Source organism: Microtus oregoni, unplaced genomic scaffold (assembly GCF_018167655.1).
Source record: "Microtus oregoni isolate MIOR12 unplaced genomic scaffold, Mior012 000072F_ref0000427, whole genome shotgun sequence".
In the NCBI taxonomy this organism is placed as follows: Eukaryota; Metazoa; Chordata; class Mammalia; order Rodentia; family Cricetidae; genus Microtus; species Microtus oregoni.
The window spans coordinates 4,537,252-4,555,942 of NW_024543979.1; the positions used below are offsets into that span (position 1 = coordinate 4,537,252).

Sequence of the window (18,691 nt, forward strand, 5' to 3'; positions counted from 1 at the left end):
GAGCCTGGGCTGTGTGAGAAGTCGTGTAACAAGCCAGAGGAAGTATACAGAAAGCAGCATTCCTCACGGTTTCTCTTCAGCCTCCTGCCTCAGCTGCCCTACATGATGGACTACATCTCTAAGACGTGAAAACCTTCGTCTTCCCAGTGTGCTTTTGGTCATCGTGTTACCATAGCAACAACAGCAACAAAAAACCGAACTAGGACAACCTTAGTTAATAAATATGCAATAATAAGGTGTATTGATTAATTGAAGCAATCAGATCAAACTAACATATCAGTAACAGAAGAGATTGCCTAAGGGGTCTATGGCACTTCCAATACCTTAATAATGTTACTGTAGTTCTCAAACCACCCTAAACCAGAAATGACAAGATGGTAAAAGCAAATGCAGAGACATCAACACCACACGAGACTCAGAAACTGACTTACACAAACACAGCCAAGTGAATGTCAAAGAAGCACAAGAACAGTTCGATAGAGAAAGAAATCTTTCCAATAAATGATGATAAAACAATATAATCATACAAACAAAAACTAAATAAATCTTGACTAAAGCTCATCTTAATATAAACATTAACAATGGGTCAAAGATTATTATGAAACTAAACAAACCACTGCACATTATATACCACATAAATATATAGCTTTAAAAAGTCATGAGCTATCTTATATACTACATAAATGTAATTACAATTAAATTTATCAAACTTTCAGAAGAAAACCTAGGAGAAAAGCTTCATGACTATATAACCTCAAGTTACAGTTCTGAGATTAAAAAGAAATTTCTTAGATATACAAAAGAAAAATTGCTGAGGTGATCTATTAAAAGTTAGAGAGAACCTGTAGATCAGGAGTGTGGCTCAGGGGTCAAGTGCTTTCCTACATGTAGAAGGCCCTGGAGACATTCGTGTTTGGGGCATGGCAACAACAATCATAAACCTTGCGCTATGAAAGCAAAACAGTAAGAAAACTTAAGACACACTTAAGCATGAAAAACATCTGTGAATCACTTCAGAAACACATGTTCCAGATACGTAAAGAATTTGCAAGTTCAATAAAAAAAACCCAAAAACCTCAAATTAAAACATGGACTCAGAAAATATCACCAGTGAAGATGGCAAACACCTCAGGAAAAGATATTCAGCATCACTTCTATTAGAGGAATAGATTTAAGCCATGAGAAAAATGCCATCACACACCTATCAGAATTGCTAAGATAAAAATATTAACATAGTTAAGAACATTCCAAAAAATCAGAAAACAATCCCAGGAACCAGCAACTGAGGTGGCACAAAATTAAACAGCTTCTGCAACGCAAAGGAAATGTCGGAATGAAGAGGCAGCGTTAAGAATTGGAGAAAGTTCGAGACCAGCCTGGTCTACAAGAGCTAGTTCCAGGACAGGCTCCAAAACCACAGAGAAACCCTGTCTCGAAAAACCAAAAAAAAAAAAAAAAAAAAAAAAAAGAAGAATTGGAGAAAATCTGCCAACTATAACCTGGTAAATGATTATTATCTAGAATCTATAAAGAACTCTAAATACCAAAACCCCTAGTAATTCAATCGATAAAGGGGTCGACAAGCTGAATGAACAGTTCCCAAAGGAAAAAGTACACATGGTCAATACACACTTGACACATCTTCAAGTCCTTCTTGACCACCAGGAAACCAAAGGTAAAAGTGCCTTGAGAGCCATCTCACCTCTCAGAAGGACCATTAGTATGAAAACATCAGGCAACCTGTGCAGGTGAGGATGCGGGCAAAGAAACCTTTAGTGGGACATGGGTGGAGTGTCAACTCTAAGCCAGAGCTACTGCATCATCCAGCTATGCCACCCCGGTAACACGAGGACTCTGAATCCGCCTCCCAGAGATATTTGCACTTGCAGGTTCATGGCTACATTGTTTCACAGTAGCCAAGACACGGAGCCACCTACAGACCGGTCAACAAATGCAAGGCTAATGAAATACGGTACTCACACACAACAGAGTTCTGTTCAGCTGCAAAGAGGAGTGAAGCTGTCACACTAACAATATGGGTGAGCTGGAAGTCATTATGTGAAATAAGACAGACTCGGGAAGATAAGTATGCTTTCTCTCAGACGAGAGATCTAGATTTAAATGTGTGCATGAGCACATGCCTCTGTGTGTGTGGTGGGGGTGGCAGTGGAAAGGGTTCCTGGGAGCAGACAATGAGGTCTGCAGGGAGAAGGGAGGGAAGGAGGAAGAGGCAGCGGACTGTATGTGGACTGTATGTCGTCTGTATGTGTCATGAAGGAAGACTATTTGAGGGAGAAACGGAGAAGTGAGGGGGAGAGGAGAGGGCAGGGCTGTGAATAAGAACTGTATGATGGTACAGATGCATGAAATGTCATGATGAAATCCACTTATCTATGTTAGCAAAAACTATTTTAAGAATTAGCAAGTTCTGATAAAGAAATGCCTGAACCTTTTAAATATTACTGCTGGGAATACAAGACAGGTAAGATATCCTAAAATACATTTTAACAAGTTTTTCTATACACATACATAACAAGTTTTTCTATATGAACAATCTGACTCTTGACAGCCTATCCATAAGGAAGGAAAATTCGCATTTATTTAAGAACTTTCTATAAAATTTGATAGCTGCTCTACGAACATCTAAAAACCCAGAAACAAGCTAAATGATCCCAGCTGAGCGGATGAAGTTATGGTGACACCCTACACGATGGAACACTAGTCTGCAATAAGAGGGAATAAAAGACTCTATCAGCTCACTTGTATATCCTTAAAAGAACACAGCCAGTGGCCACCACCAGCTGAGGAGCTGCTAAAATTAGAGGTACGTAGAGGGGGACTAAAGGGTCAAGGGTCACAAGGTGGTTTTAAAGACAGACTGTCATGTAGCCTGTTACAAATGTATAGATTTACACACCAAAAACGTCAGCTTGACTATAGGATAAAAACTAAACCAGAAGCCAGACAGTAGCAGTCTGACATATTTATCATACAGTTCAGGGGACAATACACATACACATCACCCGTGCACATCACAAGCGCTCTGCTATGAGGGAGCTTTTGCCCTTTTTACAGATGAAGAGAGGACACAGGAGAACCCAGCTCCATGGTGGAGACAGGACTCGGATCATGCAGCAGAGCTCTGCGGACTGCACCGTTTACCACCACACTCCGGTTCTGACCACTGCAAGGAAGGGAACAGCAGAGCAAACCATAAGACCCCACCTTCCCTTCCAAAGCCCGTCACTTTCTGCTCCTCGGCTTCCCAGGGGCAGCACCAGTTTCCCAGTTCCAATTCAAAAGCTGAGCTAGGTTTGATTTCCAATTTTTGCAATATATAAGTTTCAACTTCTCTGGATTCTGACTGAAATTTTTTTTTTTTTTCGAGACAGGGTTTCTCTGTGGTTTTGGAGCCTGTCCTGGAACTAGCTCTTGTAGACCAGGCTGGTCTCGAACTCACAGAGATCCGCCTGCCTCTGCCTCCCGAGTGCTGGGATTAAAGGCGTGCGCCACCACCGCCCGGCCCTGACTGAAAATTTCTTACACTTTTCTCCTACTTCACTGATCAGTACGCTAGTCTAATCCACATCATATCTTACCTGGACTACCTCACCATGGCCCTCCTACCCACCCAGCATCTAAGGGCAATGCTGCCATATTTATCTAGCGCTGTCATTTCCTAACTGCCTCGTGTGTGCAGCTCAGTTTATAATTACCTTCCTTGCCCCTCCTCTAATCTCTCTTTTTTCTTCCATCAGTTCTTAACATAAAGTGGGAGGAAACAAAAGACACAAAGAGCCCTGGCTAAATCACTACGGGCCTCCTGGTCCACACCCCTGCCCTGCCTGAGGTCATCCTTCTAGAAAAAGGTGGGAGTCAGAGGAATCCTGCTGATTGCTGGCTTGAGCCATTTGTTATGAGGGACCAATGTCAAGGCCCGGCTTAACTAATGTGCCTCTTAAGAACCCTTCTCTAATTCTCCCAGGGCTGTCTGATCGCTTCACTCTGAGACAGCACATCTCTGACTTGTTCTTTTATTTGTGTTTTAGGTTTACCTGAATAATCTTAAATAATGCACATTAACCTTTTTTCCCCTTGTTTTTCAAGACAAGTTTCTCTGTTTAGCCCTGGCTGTCCTGGAACTCGCTCTTTAGACCAGGCTGGTCTTGAACCTGCCTCTGCCTCCAGAGTGCAGGGATTAAAGGTGTGCGCCACCATCACCTGGTACACATTAACATTCTTAAAGACAACGTGGTATATTTTTTCAGGGGTAAAGGTGAGGATTTAATCCAAGGTCTTGTGCTTGTATGTACCTACTATGCTATATACTCAGCCCCAAAAGATTATATTTTAACAACATTTATGCTGGGTCATGAATGATTAACTAACATTGACTTTTGTGGGCTGGGTTACCACATAAAATCTCGGCCAACTCTTAAACTCATAAAATGATTAGATCAGCAAAATCATAGATAAATGATAAATAGATAGGAAGGATGGTACAGATGATGGACAGAGATATACAGATGACAGATATAGGTGGATAATAGAGATATATAGATACAGATAGATGATATCAATTGCAGAGAGATAGATAAATATAGATATTGCTTAGAATCTGAATATTAGGATAGTAGGGATCACCACCCCATCTTTATGTATAAATTCATGCACTGCCCCCCTCTAGTCTTAGAATATTCATTATTCTAATATTATTTTTAAATTTGAAGTTAGATTTGGGCCAGACCCAAGAACTCAAACATGCCTACATAAGAGTGGAGAAGCAAGCCAATCTGTAAACTGCTTGCTGTACAAGAGGAGCAAGCTTAATCTCCATATAAAAAATCAGCTCTGCCGCCAGTCAACTCAAATTGGCAAGCTCCAGATTCAAGGTGAGACAGTTCCAGAAGAAAATAAGGTGGACCATAATTGAGGAAGCCAACATTGACTCTGGCTTTCACACACAGGGACACGTGTGTATACAACACCCACATAGCTGATTCTGACGGTGCAGATGTGTAATCGCAGTGCTGGGAGCACAGATGTGGATCCCTGGAGCTTACCTGCCAACCACAGGCACCAGTGAGACACCCCATGTCAGAGACAGATGAGGAAGACTCCCATGGAAGGACTTTTGGCTTCCATGGACACATACACATGTAATTCACTCTCCCCATAAACATGGACACATACACATGTAATTCACTCTCCCCATAAACATGGACACATACACATGTAATTCACTCTCCCCATAAACATGGATACATACACATGTAATTCACTCTCCCCATAAACATGGACACATACACATGTAATTCACTCTCCCCATAAACATGGACACATACACATGTAATTCACTCTCCCATAAACATGTCTAACAGTCAACGGAGGGGTTGTGTACAGCAAGAACCTATGACAACCAACACTAACTTTAACCATATTCAGTTGAGCTTTAACAATGCCCCACCCCGTCCTGCTCTCTAGAAAAAATGGGTTTCTTGGTTTGTCTCAGGAAGGCAAAGGTAGGAAAATAACATTCTCTTAAATACAATGTAATACGGAACTTATAAAGACTGTGTACTAAGGGCTGCGGAGATAGCCCAGTAGGAAAGTGCCTGACCATGGGGCCCTAAGCTGGTTCCCCAACACTCATAAAAGCTGGAAATGAGATGAAGCAGGAAGAAGGGAACCCTGAGGTTCTGGATGGCCAGCCTAGCTGAGTCCCTAGCTCCAGGGCTTAGTGAGAAATTCTGTCTTAAACAAACAAGGTGCATCAGCACCTGAGGAAGACCTGTCCCCCACAAGCACACGTATGTACATGTACATGCATCTTCACACACAGACGCCTGTGCAACACACAGGATTGTGTGTTCATATTCAGTAACAATGCAATTAAACCTACGCTCCAAAACTTAAGAGACAGCAGGATTGTTTTTCAACCACATCTAAGATTCTTGCCCCATAAGGAGTGAGTTAGAACAACTCCCATTTCTCAGAGTACACTGAACTGATTTAAAAGGAAGAAGCTGCTTGAAACGATCCTGTGAGTCCATCCCAAGATGCTCTGAAACACTAAGATAAGGAAACATGACTGGACCCTCCACTCCCCTGTATGCCAATATCGACCAACAAAACATGCAGGGCTGAACAAAATGTACTCCACAGAGGCCACAGGTTCCAACGACTTGATGTAGACACTGTGTAACAAACTGATTTTTTAAAAATAATTCTTATTTTTTGTGTGTGTTTATGTAAAGGTATAAAATCCCCTGTAATTGGAGTTACAGACAGCTCTGAGTTGTCTGTCCTGTGGGTGCTGGGAATTGAACCCAGGTCCTCTGGAAGAGCAGTCAGTGCTCTTAACCACTGAGCCGTCTCTCCACCCTTCCAAATTTATGTTTTTAACATGCAAATAAGATGTATAAAGAAGTACAGAAAACAAGACCAACAACAAGGCAGAGATCACAACACTAGAACAATCTAGCTTGTTCTAACTCCCTTTACTGTCTCCTTCCAGCATGTGACATCCCAGCGGCACTTTGGGACATAGCGTGATGCTACTAGGGTGTGGGTGCTTACACAGTGTGATGTACTAACCACTAAGGTGTGTGACATCGCATGCGTGCTTACATAGTGTGATGCTACTAGGGTGTGGGTGCTTACACAGTGTGATGTGCTAACCACTAAGGTGTGTGACATCACATGCGTGCTTACATAGTGTGATGTACTAACCACTAAGGTGTGTGACATCACATGCGTGCTTACATAGTGTGATGTACTAACCACCAATGCATGTGACAATGCATGTGTGCTTACATAATATGATGTATACTAATGTGTGTGACATCACATTCAACTCTTTTTTTAAATATTTATTTATTTATTATGTATACAATGTTCTGTCTGTGTGTCTGCCTGCAGGCCAGAAGAGGGCACCAGATCTCATTTCAGATGGTTGTGAGCCACCATGTGGTTGCTGGGAATTGAACTCAGGACCTTTGGAAGAGCAGGCAATGCTCTTAACCGCTGAGCCATCTCTCCAGCCCTCTCACATTCAACTCTTACATAACATGTTGTACTAACTACTAAGGCATGTGACATAGCGTGATGTATACTACTAAGGTGTGTGACATCGCATGCATGCTTACATAGCGTGATGTACTAACTACTAAGGCATGCGACATCACATACGTGTTTACATAACATGATGTATATTACTAATGTGTGTGACATCACCTGCGGCTCTTACATAGCGTGATGTACTAACTACTAAGGCATGCGACATCACATACGTGTTTACATAACATGATGTAAATTACTAATGTGTGTGACATCACCTGCAGCTCTTACATAGCGTGATGTACTAACTACTAAGGCATGCGACATCACATACATGTTTACATAACATGATGTATATTACTAATGTGTGTGACATCACCTGCAGCTCTTACATAGTGTGATGTACTAACTGCTAAGGCATGCGACATCACATACGTGTTTACATAACATGATGTATATTACTAATGTGTGTGACATCGCATGCGGCTCTTACATAGTGTGCTGACTAACTACTAAGGCATGTGACATCACATACGTGTTTACATAACATGATGTATATTACTAATGTGTGTGACATCGCATGCGGCTCTTACATAGTGTGCTGACTAACTACTAAGGCATGTGACATCACATACGTGTTTACATAACATGATGTATATTACTAATGTGTGTGACATCACCTGCAGCTCTTACATAGCGTGATGTACTAACTACTAAGGCATGCGACATCACATACGTGTTTACATAACATGATGTATATTACTAATGTGTGTGACATCGCATGCGGCTCTTACATAGTGTGATGTACTAACTACTAAGGCATGTGACAGCGTGATGTATACTTCTAAGACATGTCATTGCAGCTCTTACAAGTGAGATGTACTAAGTACTAAGGCGTGTACAATCTCTCCTCCCTTTCTTCCTCAAGACTCTCGAAGCTCAGCATGGTGCTTGTCTGTGGATCTCTGTCTCTGCTTCCATCAGTTACTGGATAGAGAATCTCTGGTGGCAAGTAGGGAAGTCACCAATCTGCTTACAGTAAATGGTCACCCTCTCCACTATTGCTAGGAGTCTGAGTTGGGATTCCTGGGGGTTTCCCTGGCACTAGGTTTCTCCCTAAGCCCTAAATGGGCTCCCCACCAAGATGTCTCTTTTGTTACTATCCCCCTCCATCCTAGCTCCAACCTGCCTCCATCCCCTGATCCCATTTAACCCCTTCCTAGGGAAATCCATGCATCCCTCTGTGGGCCCTCCTTGATAACTAGCCTCTCTGGGGCTGTGGACTGCAAGTAGTGTAATCTTATTTCATTACATTCATCATAAAGTAGGTCATGTTATACACAGCTTTCCAGCCACATTTACGTATCCGCAGTAACTGGATGAGATGCTTCTCTAGGAGCGGTGGCAATAACCTGCCATAATAACGTAAGCAGAAAAGGGTTATGTATATTGGCTAATAGTTCAGAGGCTATAGCCCATGATTTATTGGTTCCATGAACTTCTACAGAACAGCACAGCATGAGGATATATATTGGATACTAATACTGTTATCATCTTAATAATGATGGTAATATTACTATAGTAACAAATGCTTATATGATAGTTCAACTCGGACTAGTTTATTAAGAAGGCATTCAAATCATTTCATTGCTTGAACTGAATCCCTGGGGCATTCTAGTCATGATGCTCTGAAAGTCTAGTACACAGAACCAACAGGGCATGCGTTTTACCTAAATATGTGCATTATATGGTTTTCAGAGGAAACCTCCATTGCTCATTGCTTTTGAGAATGCCGTAAAGCTGGGAGGATAGCAAATGATTATTATTTGAACATAAAGTCAAGCAAAAATAAATGTATCATCATTTGTGGCCAAGTATCAAAGAATAAGCTGATCATGTAAAAGAAAGAAAAAACAAAACAAAACCCCAAACTGCATTGGTTTAAAATCAATCTGCATGAGCTGCCATTTAGAGTAAGCAGGTTTGCTAGTGACTGAAGCTCGGATCTTGAAGGCCTGTTCCTTCCCTCAGGAGGCACTGTTGGGAGGTGGTAGCAACTTTAAGGGGTAGGGATGAGTAGGAAGTCTTAGAGCAGTGGTTCTCAACCTTCCTAAAGCTGCAACCTTTCAATATAGTTCCTCATGTGGTGGTGACCTCACAACAATAAAATTATTTTTGTTGCTATTTAATAACTATGATTTTGCTACTGACATGAATTGTAGTGTAAATATCTGTGTTTTCCAATGGTTTTAGGCGACCCTTGTGAAAGGGTCATTCAACCCCAGAGGGGTCTGGTGTGGGAGAATGGTCTGTATTCTGTCAATTATATTTTAAATAAACACTGATTGGCCAGTAGCCAGCCAGGAAGTATAGGCAGGACAACCAGACAGGAACTACAGGTGGGTCAATGAGAACAGCAGAATTCTGGGAAGAAGGAAGCCCATTCCTCTGCAGTCCTGACCCGACCACAGAAGAAGCAAGATGTGACTGCCCCGCTGAATAAGGTACTGAGCCACATGGCTAGCAGAGACAAGAATAATGGACTAATATAAGTTATAAGAGTTAATAAGAAGCCTGAGTTAATGGGCCAATAAGTTTATAGTTAATGTAGACCTCTGTGTGTTTTCTTTGGGACTTAACGACTGCAGAACTGGGCAGGACAAAACTTCAGACGACAGGGGTCGTGACCCACAGGTTGAGACCCTCTGTTTTACCAGAGACAATGCTCTTAGAGAGGCTATGCCATGCTGCACTTCTTGTTTGTTTTGCTCCAGGACACACACCCTCTGCCATGGTCTTTGGTCTTACCACAGGCCGAAAGCAATGAGTCATGAAATTAATCATGAACTAGAACCTCCAAAATTGTGAGCCTAAATTAATCTTTTCTTTCTATAACTGTCTATCTTCATAATAGACAGAAAGCTGAGGTAGAAAGCTGAGGAACATGTGGCCAACAAAGAATCAGGATTTTCCTAGGAGTCTGAAAGCATTCTAATTTTTACAGTACACACATGTACACACACACACACACACACACAAAACATATGGTGCTCAAAAGTAGTCGTACAGGTTTATAACCACACACTTCATGGCAGAAGCTGTCACAGGCTCTACTGCAGATTCTGAGGAGGCAAGAACGGATATAGAAGACGGAGTCTGCACCTGGTCATGACATAAGTGATGAAGCTGAAAAAATGGAGCCTCAACAAATCCACAAAGCATAGCGATACTCAAAAGAGCAGTTTCCCTTCTCCTGAATCATCAATTATAAACTTTATTCCCTTTTCATTTCATTTTCAGTCTTTTGTGAAAATACTGTTCCATAAACTAGTCTTTGACCACAAAGAATTTGAGAAGCTCCAATCCGTGGTGCGCCAGAAAGGAAGACGCCATGACGGACACTGTTCCACTTGACCTCTCAGACATGCCCAGAGCAGCATCTGCCAACCATCCAATCCCACAAGCATATCACTCAATGATAAAGCTCACTTAGGAACGTCTGTACCACGGAGTCTCTAGACAGACTCAGAAGTTCCAATACACAGGAAAACAAATAACACACACACACAAAACCTGCTTCAGAAGAGTCAAAGTCAGGCATAGTAGCATGTATTCTATATTATATTCAGGCTTATATTCTAGCACTTGGGAGGCTACAATAGGAGAATCACCAGTTCAAGGTCAGCCTTTGCTATACAGAAAATTCCAGATCTGGGCTACACAGAGAGACCCTGACTCAAAAAAGAAAGTCAGATTCTAATTGTGAGGAAAATTTTCAACCATCTTAATCATATTCAACTACCTTATCTCATATTTTCCTTTTAGAAAATGTATGCACAAGTCAGGCATGGTAGCACACGCCTTTAATCTCAACATTCAGGAAGCAGAGGCAGGCGTATCTCTGTGAGTTCGAGAACACTTGATCTACAAAGATAATTCCAGGACTACCAAAGCTGTTACATAGAGACACCTTGCTTCAAAATCACCCCCCCAACATGTACAAAGTAATCTTACTTAAAAACTAAGAAAAGCCCCCAAATGGTAATAACCCTGCTATTGCGAAGCTTGATCATGCAGAGAGGGGCACAGACGGACAGCAGCAAGAACTATGTGGTCAAGGCAACGACAGCGACGTGCAGGCTGGCGCAAGAGCAGCAACTGTAGCCTGGATGGCAAGTAAGGCTGCTAACTGTGGTATCTCAGCCCACGCATCCTCAAAGCTCCCATTCTACCCAGGCACAGCCAAGTCTTTGACGTCCAACTTCCTACATTCTCCTCTGTTGGTCTCGCTTCTCTGGCTAACGCCCATCAGATATCCCTTAACAAAGGCTCCCCTCACACATCCGTCCTCCTTACTACTATCACTCCTACACTAAATCCCTCAGCACCAAGTCACTGCTTGAGAACCTGCATGCAAACTATATACGCTCTACTTGTGGCTGCTTTATACATTCACTCTTTTGGACTCACACAATGAACTGATTCCAAAAGCTGTTGACTACAGAGAACTAGGTAGGGGAACTTCAAACCGGGCCAAAGATCTTTAGGCATGGGTCACAGGAACAATCTTCCCAAAGCACTTCAAATTAATTTTAAGGGAGAATGACCTAATATTATTATTACAGCTGGGATTTTAAATGGCTTAAGATACCCTGTTATATTTCCTTATCATATCCTGTTATATTTCAAAATCCCGTGTAGAAGGATCACCTCTCTTAATTTTACAGTCCTTCAAGGAAGTGTGACGGAATAGTAAAAACTGACAGTGGTGAAGTTTATCCCTGAGATGTTACATCCTCTCGTGGGTCATTCGTTTATAAAGGGAACAGGACTGGTCTAGCTCGGGAGCCAGCAATCCTTAGGGTGTAACAGCTAGACAGGAAACTAGCCTCCGTGGGCAATGCAGCCTCTGTGAAAACCATTCGCCGTGGACAATCCAGACACGAGGGAGGACATGTGTCTAAGACATCCACGGTCACAGAAGCAGGCAGCGAGCGGGCTTTGGTCTACAGCCAACGGTTTGACCCTGGGTTGAAGTCAGTTTGCTTCGAGTTCTAAACTACTGCAGCGTAACAGAAAGCTGCTGCATTCTATCCTTTGGAGAAATAAGTTAGCTATGTCTAACACAGGCATATAGAGTAATGGCTCATAGCAGAGACTAGGGCTTCAGACAGTCTGGTATTCTCAGGCTGTGAAGGACTGGGCGAATCACACAAATTACTCTGAACTTTGGCTTTCCTTTAAGGTGGTTGTGAAATTCAAACGAAGAAACATGATATAAAGCACTTGGCTCTGAATCTAGTATACAGTAGGCATCTAATAAATGAATGTTCTTACCTTGATAAGGTATTAACTCAGACGTTTTTGTCGAGGAACATATGAATGGTTTTTTACAGCAAAGAAGTAAAATGTGCTTTATAATGACTGACATTAGGTTGGAAATGCTGAGAATTCTCATTAGCAAAGACCTAGATCACCAGTGTCCTTTTCTTACACTTACACACACACACACACACACACACACAGTGTGTGTGTGCATGCATATACTTAAGATGACTTAAAAAATTTATATGTATTCATCTCAATCCTACCCAAAGACGAACTGCTTTTAACTGTAGTGGAGAGGGGCTCAGAGATGGTGAGAGCCCACCCAACATCACACAGGTGTAAAGCAGGGCACTGAGGAGTCAACTCTGGTGAGCCCAAACCTCACCATCAGTCCAAACACGGCCTCGGTCCTAGCTCTGTGTGTGTGTGGTGTCTGAGTGAGCACTAAAATAATCTTCTTTCCACACACGTTATTTTCCACCTTCTTAGAGTTCTAAAGTAGACTACCATAAAAATCACTGATCTTAAAAAAGCAGTATTCCCATCTATGTGTTTGTTTTTTTTAAATTACCATTTGCTTTTTATTCAGTTAACACAAACTCACACCTGAAGTAAATATGGAGCAGTGGCGTTATATAGAACACATTCTCCCCACAAACACCAGCAGCATCCTCTCATGTGACTTTTGTGCTGGGATGATAGTTACACAAAGCAGCTGTGGACAGCCACAGCTGTGCTCAATATTCCACAAATCCCCAAGTATTTAAGAGATTATAAACCTTTAACTTTGTAAAGCCTCCGCATTTCAAACAAAATTTCTGCCCAGTGTCCAAGGGAAAGGATGTTGCTCAGCGGAGGGTTTGTCTAGCACCGCGGATCCCCTCATCCACTCCCTCCACAATGCTGAGGCACTGTGGGTGCTGCCAGGAGTGAGAAACAGGAGCTGGCTTCACACTGGAAAGCCTTCTGTAGCCCAGCAGTCTATCGCTGCACAGGGAAAATGGTGTGTTGACATGTAGGTGCTTCCAAATTCTATTCTAAGAGTGAATTCAAACTTAGAAATAGACTCGATGTTGAACTCCTCAAGATTAATTTAAGGTGTAACAAATTAAAACCATAAATTACAATCTAGTAATAGATCTACGTAAGACAGTTAAAATTTTCTGTAAATTATACCTAATACATTCCTTCTAAACAAACAATACTGACTGCCAAAATAATCACCAGTTAGGATTTAACTTTACTTTTCTATATACAAAAATATATAATTACAAGTATAAATATCTACTTTGAAAGGTAAAATAATTTTTCTTATCATTTGGTATTCTACTGGGAATAGGACTGTCTAAATTTCAGAATAAATCAGGTTATCATTTAGCATTTAAAATAATATTCAAACATGCTGGGCTGTAACAGTACTGAATCACCAACTCTAATGCCCGTCCACGCTGACAGTGTCTACTAGTGATAACAGTCAATGGCTGGCCTTGCCTCCTGAAGAAGGAAGGCTGTGCTAGAAACATCATCTTCCACTTTTGGAGCAAAAGTGAGGGCTCCGTCCTACCACCCCCCTCCCATTTCAAAAAAACTGCAAGTTTTCTAGAAAACTTGGAGACAGTTGAAGCCAATGGTTCTTGGAATTGTGTGTGTGTGTAGCTTGGCAGTAAGAACCCTTGCCTATGATTCGAAAAGCCTCAAATTCAACATTCAATGTCCTCCCCCAGTCCCGTATGAAGTGTGGTTGTGAATACCTGCAACCCCAGGGACTTGGGAAATTGAGACAGAAGGATATGAAGTTCAGAGTCAGTCCAAGCTACATGGCAAAATGTTGTCTTAAAAAATAAACAAAGAAAATAAACAAAGAAAAAAGAAAAAAAAAGAAAGAAAAGAATGGTTGAGTTCGGGAAAAGGGCCCTGAACCCCTTTGAGCATCTGTTAAATCTGGTCTACGGTCCAGGAAGCACAAATACACACGGAATTCTTACGCTCCTGGAAGACTATCTGTAGGCATGCCACAGATTCTGACAAAGAATCACAGAGACAGGAATAAAGTTTCCAAGATGTCTCCAATCCTTCGTAATTCTACCTGATTTACAGGAACCAACAAAACAAATCATAAACAAATAACAAAGCAGAGAAGCAATCAAACAATAACACTCGTATAAGCAACCCTTCTAAGACGAAACAAAGGTGTTTCCAATACTCTGGTCACCAGAGAGCAAGCCGTACTGGCAGCATTTTAAAACACAGCATGTGACTGGAGCTATGATTGAAGATTATGGAGTATAAAATGCCCCGCATATAAAACCCACTAATCCTTACGATTCCAGGAAGACTGCAGAGGCAGACAGTATTTTTATCCCTCTTCCACAGCGAAGGAAACGGAGGTTCAGATAACAACTTGCCAGGATGAAACAGCCAATGGGTAGAGAGAGAGCAGGGATTTTAACCCAGAACTAATTGCAGAAGTGAGCTCAGCCCGCTATTATATCCTCCTCAGAACAGAAAACAGACCAACAGACCACACGGAAAATGTCGGCGGGGAAGCAGTAAACAATAATTAGTCTATTTTAAATAGTCAACTGAGTTTGATCTCCAGCACTGCAAAAAAATTTAAAAATTTTAAATACCAATTTCCTCTTGCTTCACTACTTAAAACTTTTTTCAGAAAAAGAAATGGCTAACACCAAAGACCCTACAGCTGAAAACCATGGCATTTTGTTGTTTTATGAAACATCTGTTCTTGCTCGTGTCTTTAGTTCCTCATATACAAAAATAAACTCTTTGTTGAGGATTCAAATATAAGGAATGGAAAACGTATTTACTTTTGGTTTTCTGTTTAGATTTTGCTGCTGTTGTTTTGAGACTGGATCTCATGTGGCCCAGGCTGGCTCAAACTCAGTGTTGCCGAGGATGACCTTGAACTGCTGGCTCTCCCAAGTGCTGCCGAGGGTGGAGGCTCGCACCACCAAGCCCAGTTTGTGCAGACCATCAACTGAGTTACTGCCTCCACTCCTAACGCCATCTGACCCTTAAGGAAAGGACGGATTTTTGAGTGAAAGAGGAATGTCTCTGTAGGTTCTGACCCTGCATGTGATTTGACAGCTGGGAGGTTGAGTTTCTGTAGCGACAGGAAAACGATACTCTCTGCTTAACTGTTCACTGTGATTTTAAGTTAGGATTTGGAATTATTACGGAAGACAGGACGTTACAAATCATTAACACTGGCGGCATCAAATGCTGAAATCGCAGCTTGAAGTGTAAAAATGCAGACTGGGACGTACTCAGTGGTAGTGAACTTGCGAGCATGCACAAGGTCCAGAGGGCGCACGGGGTGAGTGTGAGGGGGAGAACCAAGAAGAATAAATATGAAACCAAGTGCATACAGCTCAATACAGCATCTTGTGATTTCTTTTCTATATCTGTGTCTCCACTGGTTGGTATTTTAAAGGCAACACGACTAAAGTTTTAAGTAGGTCAGTCAGTTTGACTGACGAAGGTGCCAGGAGGAAGCCGGCAGAAAAGCAACTACTAATGGCAAAGCTACCTGCATGCATTTACAGTCTCGGGCACCATCAGCAGAAGGCGTCTGCTTAGCCAAGAGTATACCACCCGCCCCTTAAGCCGGCCAGGGCTCTCCGGACATGCAGAAACAGGAGTGAAAACAATTAACTTATGTAAGAGAAAACCAGTATTTAAAAAAAAAAAAAACCCTCACGTGCACCTAGCAGGTTAATTACTTGTGGCAACTCAAGGTTCTAAGTGAGACCTTTTCCCCAAGTATCCGCCCACGCTAACAATAGCTTAAAGTAAGGAGCAGCAAAATAAACCAAGGTAGGCAATCGCAGCAGGTTAACAGGACTATTCAAAACTGCGAAGATTTCCACGAAAGAGCATGAGAGTCAACACAGCCAGCAGGAAAAGGAATGTGACAAGCTTCCCACTGTGAACCTCTTCGTCAGGAAGGACCGTGCAAACCCGAGAGCCAGCTAGGAACCCCAAAGTGAGTCCGCACATCGGGCGCCCTCCCTGGAGCAAGCTGCGAGCTCAGCCCGGAGCGCTCGCCTCCTCGGCGGGTGCGGTGACAGTTGGAGCCCCGGGAGCCCCGCCGCGGGGACGCCCCGCAGGCCGCCCGCCCGCCCGGGACCCCGAGCACCTGGGACAGCGCGGCCCGCGAGGCCCGTCCGGGTCCTCTCGCTGCCCTGGGGGACGGCGCCACGAGACCGCCCTTCGCCGACGCGAGCGCGGGTGGGATGACGACGCGGGGATTACCTCGGTGTCCGCGCTCGCCTCGCAGGCCGAGCCGCCACACCCGCTCGGCGCCGGCGCAGCGCCAGCCCCGCTCGCTCGGACACCCCGCGGATGCGCGCGCTCGCCCGCTCGTGCCCGGCCCGCCGGAGCGCGCCGGAGAGCCGCGGGGGCGGCGTGGCGCGGCACTCTGGGAAATGTAGTTTTTCGAGCTCCTCCTAGGGGAGCGCGCCCGCGGGCACGCGCTCCTGCCCTGCTCCGCTTCCCTTGAGCAGTGTCCATCCATAACCCGGATTTTCTATCTATTCTTAATCAGTTTCGCTCTGTATGCAAAATGTGCACAAAACAGCTTGTGTCTGCAAACTAAAGAAGTAATTGACCAAGTACCGCGTGCTACATAAACATCAGTAAAACATAGTAAAAAATGGTGAGATAAGCCAAATTCTCAATAAAGTCTTGGAAACGTAGAAAAAGAGAACAAGGGAACATTTTAAGATATTCCCCTGAGCTCTTTTTATCTAATGCATCCCAAAGTTTCAGAATCTTCAAAACTTAGAAGAAATGGAGCCATAGACTGGGTGGCAGTCTTCTTGTAGAAAGGTTAGCTCAGCTGTTAGCGAGGCGGAGCACGGAGGTACAAATTGGATCCAGCCCAGGTGAGCTGGAGAGACTCAAGCTGAACCTGAAAGGGAGATAAGTGTAGTCAAGGGCCGGATCTCACTGGTCTACTTATGCAAGCAAGGCTCGCTCAAACATCACCCCCAGGTGGGAACTGCTGCCTTCGAGCCTCTTCCACGAGGAACTCAAGTCCCCAGGGAGAAGAAAGTGCTACAACTCTGGGCATAGAGAGGAATTCCAGTTGGCATAGTAGGGTCAGTCAAATATATATATATATTATATAATATATATATATATATTAGTAAAATATTTATACCAAATGTCAGTAAAGAGGGGAAGGCTTAACCTGGAAAAGGCTGTCCCCTAAAAAGTGATATATCCAAAACAATGACTTCACCTAATTATTTTAAACGTCTAGGTTTTATAAAACAAGATAAACTGAAACGAAATGAATCGCGTAGTTTTCTAAATCTGGAGTATTTTCTCAGCTTCTTTTCCACTCACTCCATTCACTTTCCTCCCTCCCTCCCTTTCTCCCTTCCTCCACATTTGGTCTATGAGAAGGATCTCAGGCTCCCCCCTCCCCCTAGCTCTAAACACTAAAACTCGGAAAAATGGATGGCATCATGCCTTCTGGGTAATTTTCTGACTGTACTTAGTGGGAATAAGTGGTTTATCATCAGTTAAACCCCAGCCAGCATTTGCACATCATATTTAAGTCCTTACCTCTGACCCTGGAATAAACGGCTTTTAACCCTCCACAGGCCTTTCTGATGAGGTCTGCAAATGGATCTGGAACGCTTAATCACAAGGCAATTTTATCTTCGCATGCAGTGGAGATAAAGCTTGTAGGCAGCGGGCAAGTTCTGACCACGAAGACCATCACCTCCCTACCGTGGCCACAGCCATGGCTCATGTCCCTTCCTGCCACCCACCAACTCCTACCATCACCCTTCTCCATGCCAGTCCTTACCAGCATGCTTAAGCTTCCCTGAATAATTGCTACTGTAACCAGGAGTTATGGAATCCCAGCATCCAGGAGGCAGAGCAAGAGTTCCAGACCAGCTTGGGCTACGCAATGATAGCCTTAGGCTAACCTGGGCTACAGTATGAAAGCTTGTCTCAAAAAGCCAAAACTGGAAACAAAGCAATTACTTCCTATGTTCAACATCCCAGACATGCTGGTGACTCCCTTCCTGGCTGTGGCTCACTGGCTCATTTTACGCTAATAAGTTAATGGTAGGTTTTGCGTCCAGTGCCCATGAAACAAATCTAATAAAGATATCTTTAAACCTCTGGGGATCAAACTGGAGAGATGGCTCAATGCTTAAGGGCACTGGGTGCTCATCCAGAGGACCCTGGTTCTGTTCCCAGACCACCATGGTGGCTAATAAAGCTGTATGGAACTCAGTTCTGCAGGAGCCAACACACAGTGCCC

General features: G+C 43.2%; 1 protein-coding gene across 2 annotated transcripts in view; it reads right to left on the minus strand.

Annotated features, from left to right (window-relative positions):
* The window catches only part of Klhl8 (kelch like family member 8), a 48,501-nt gene extending 31,712 nt beyond the window's left edge, over positions 1-16,789 (minus strand). Inside the window, exon 1 of one of the 2 annotated variants that reach the window (XM_041642143.1) lies at positions 16,660-16,789. The gene's annotated coding sequence lies outside the window, so the exon portion shown is untranslated. Of the gene's footprint in view, positions 1-16,543; positions 16,580-16,659 lie in introns of those variants that run through there. The other variant, XM_041642144.1, reaches the window with a different exon arrangement.
* Positions 16,790-18,691: the final 1,902 nt, after the last annotated feature.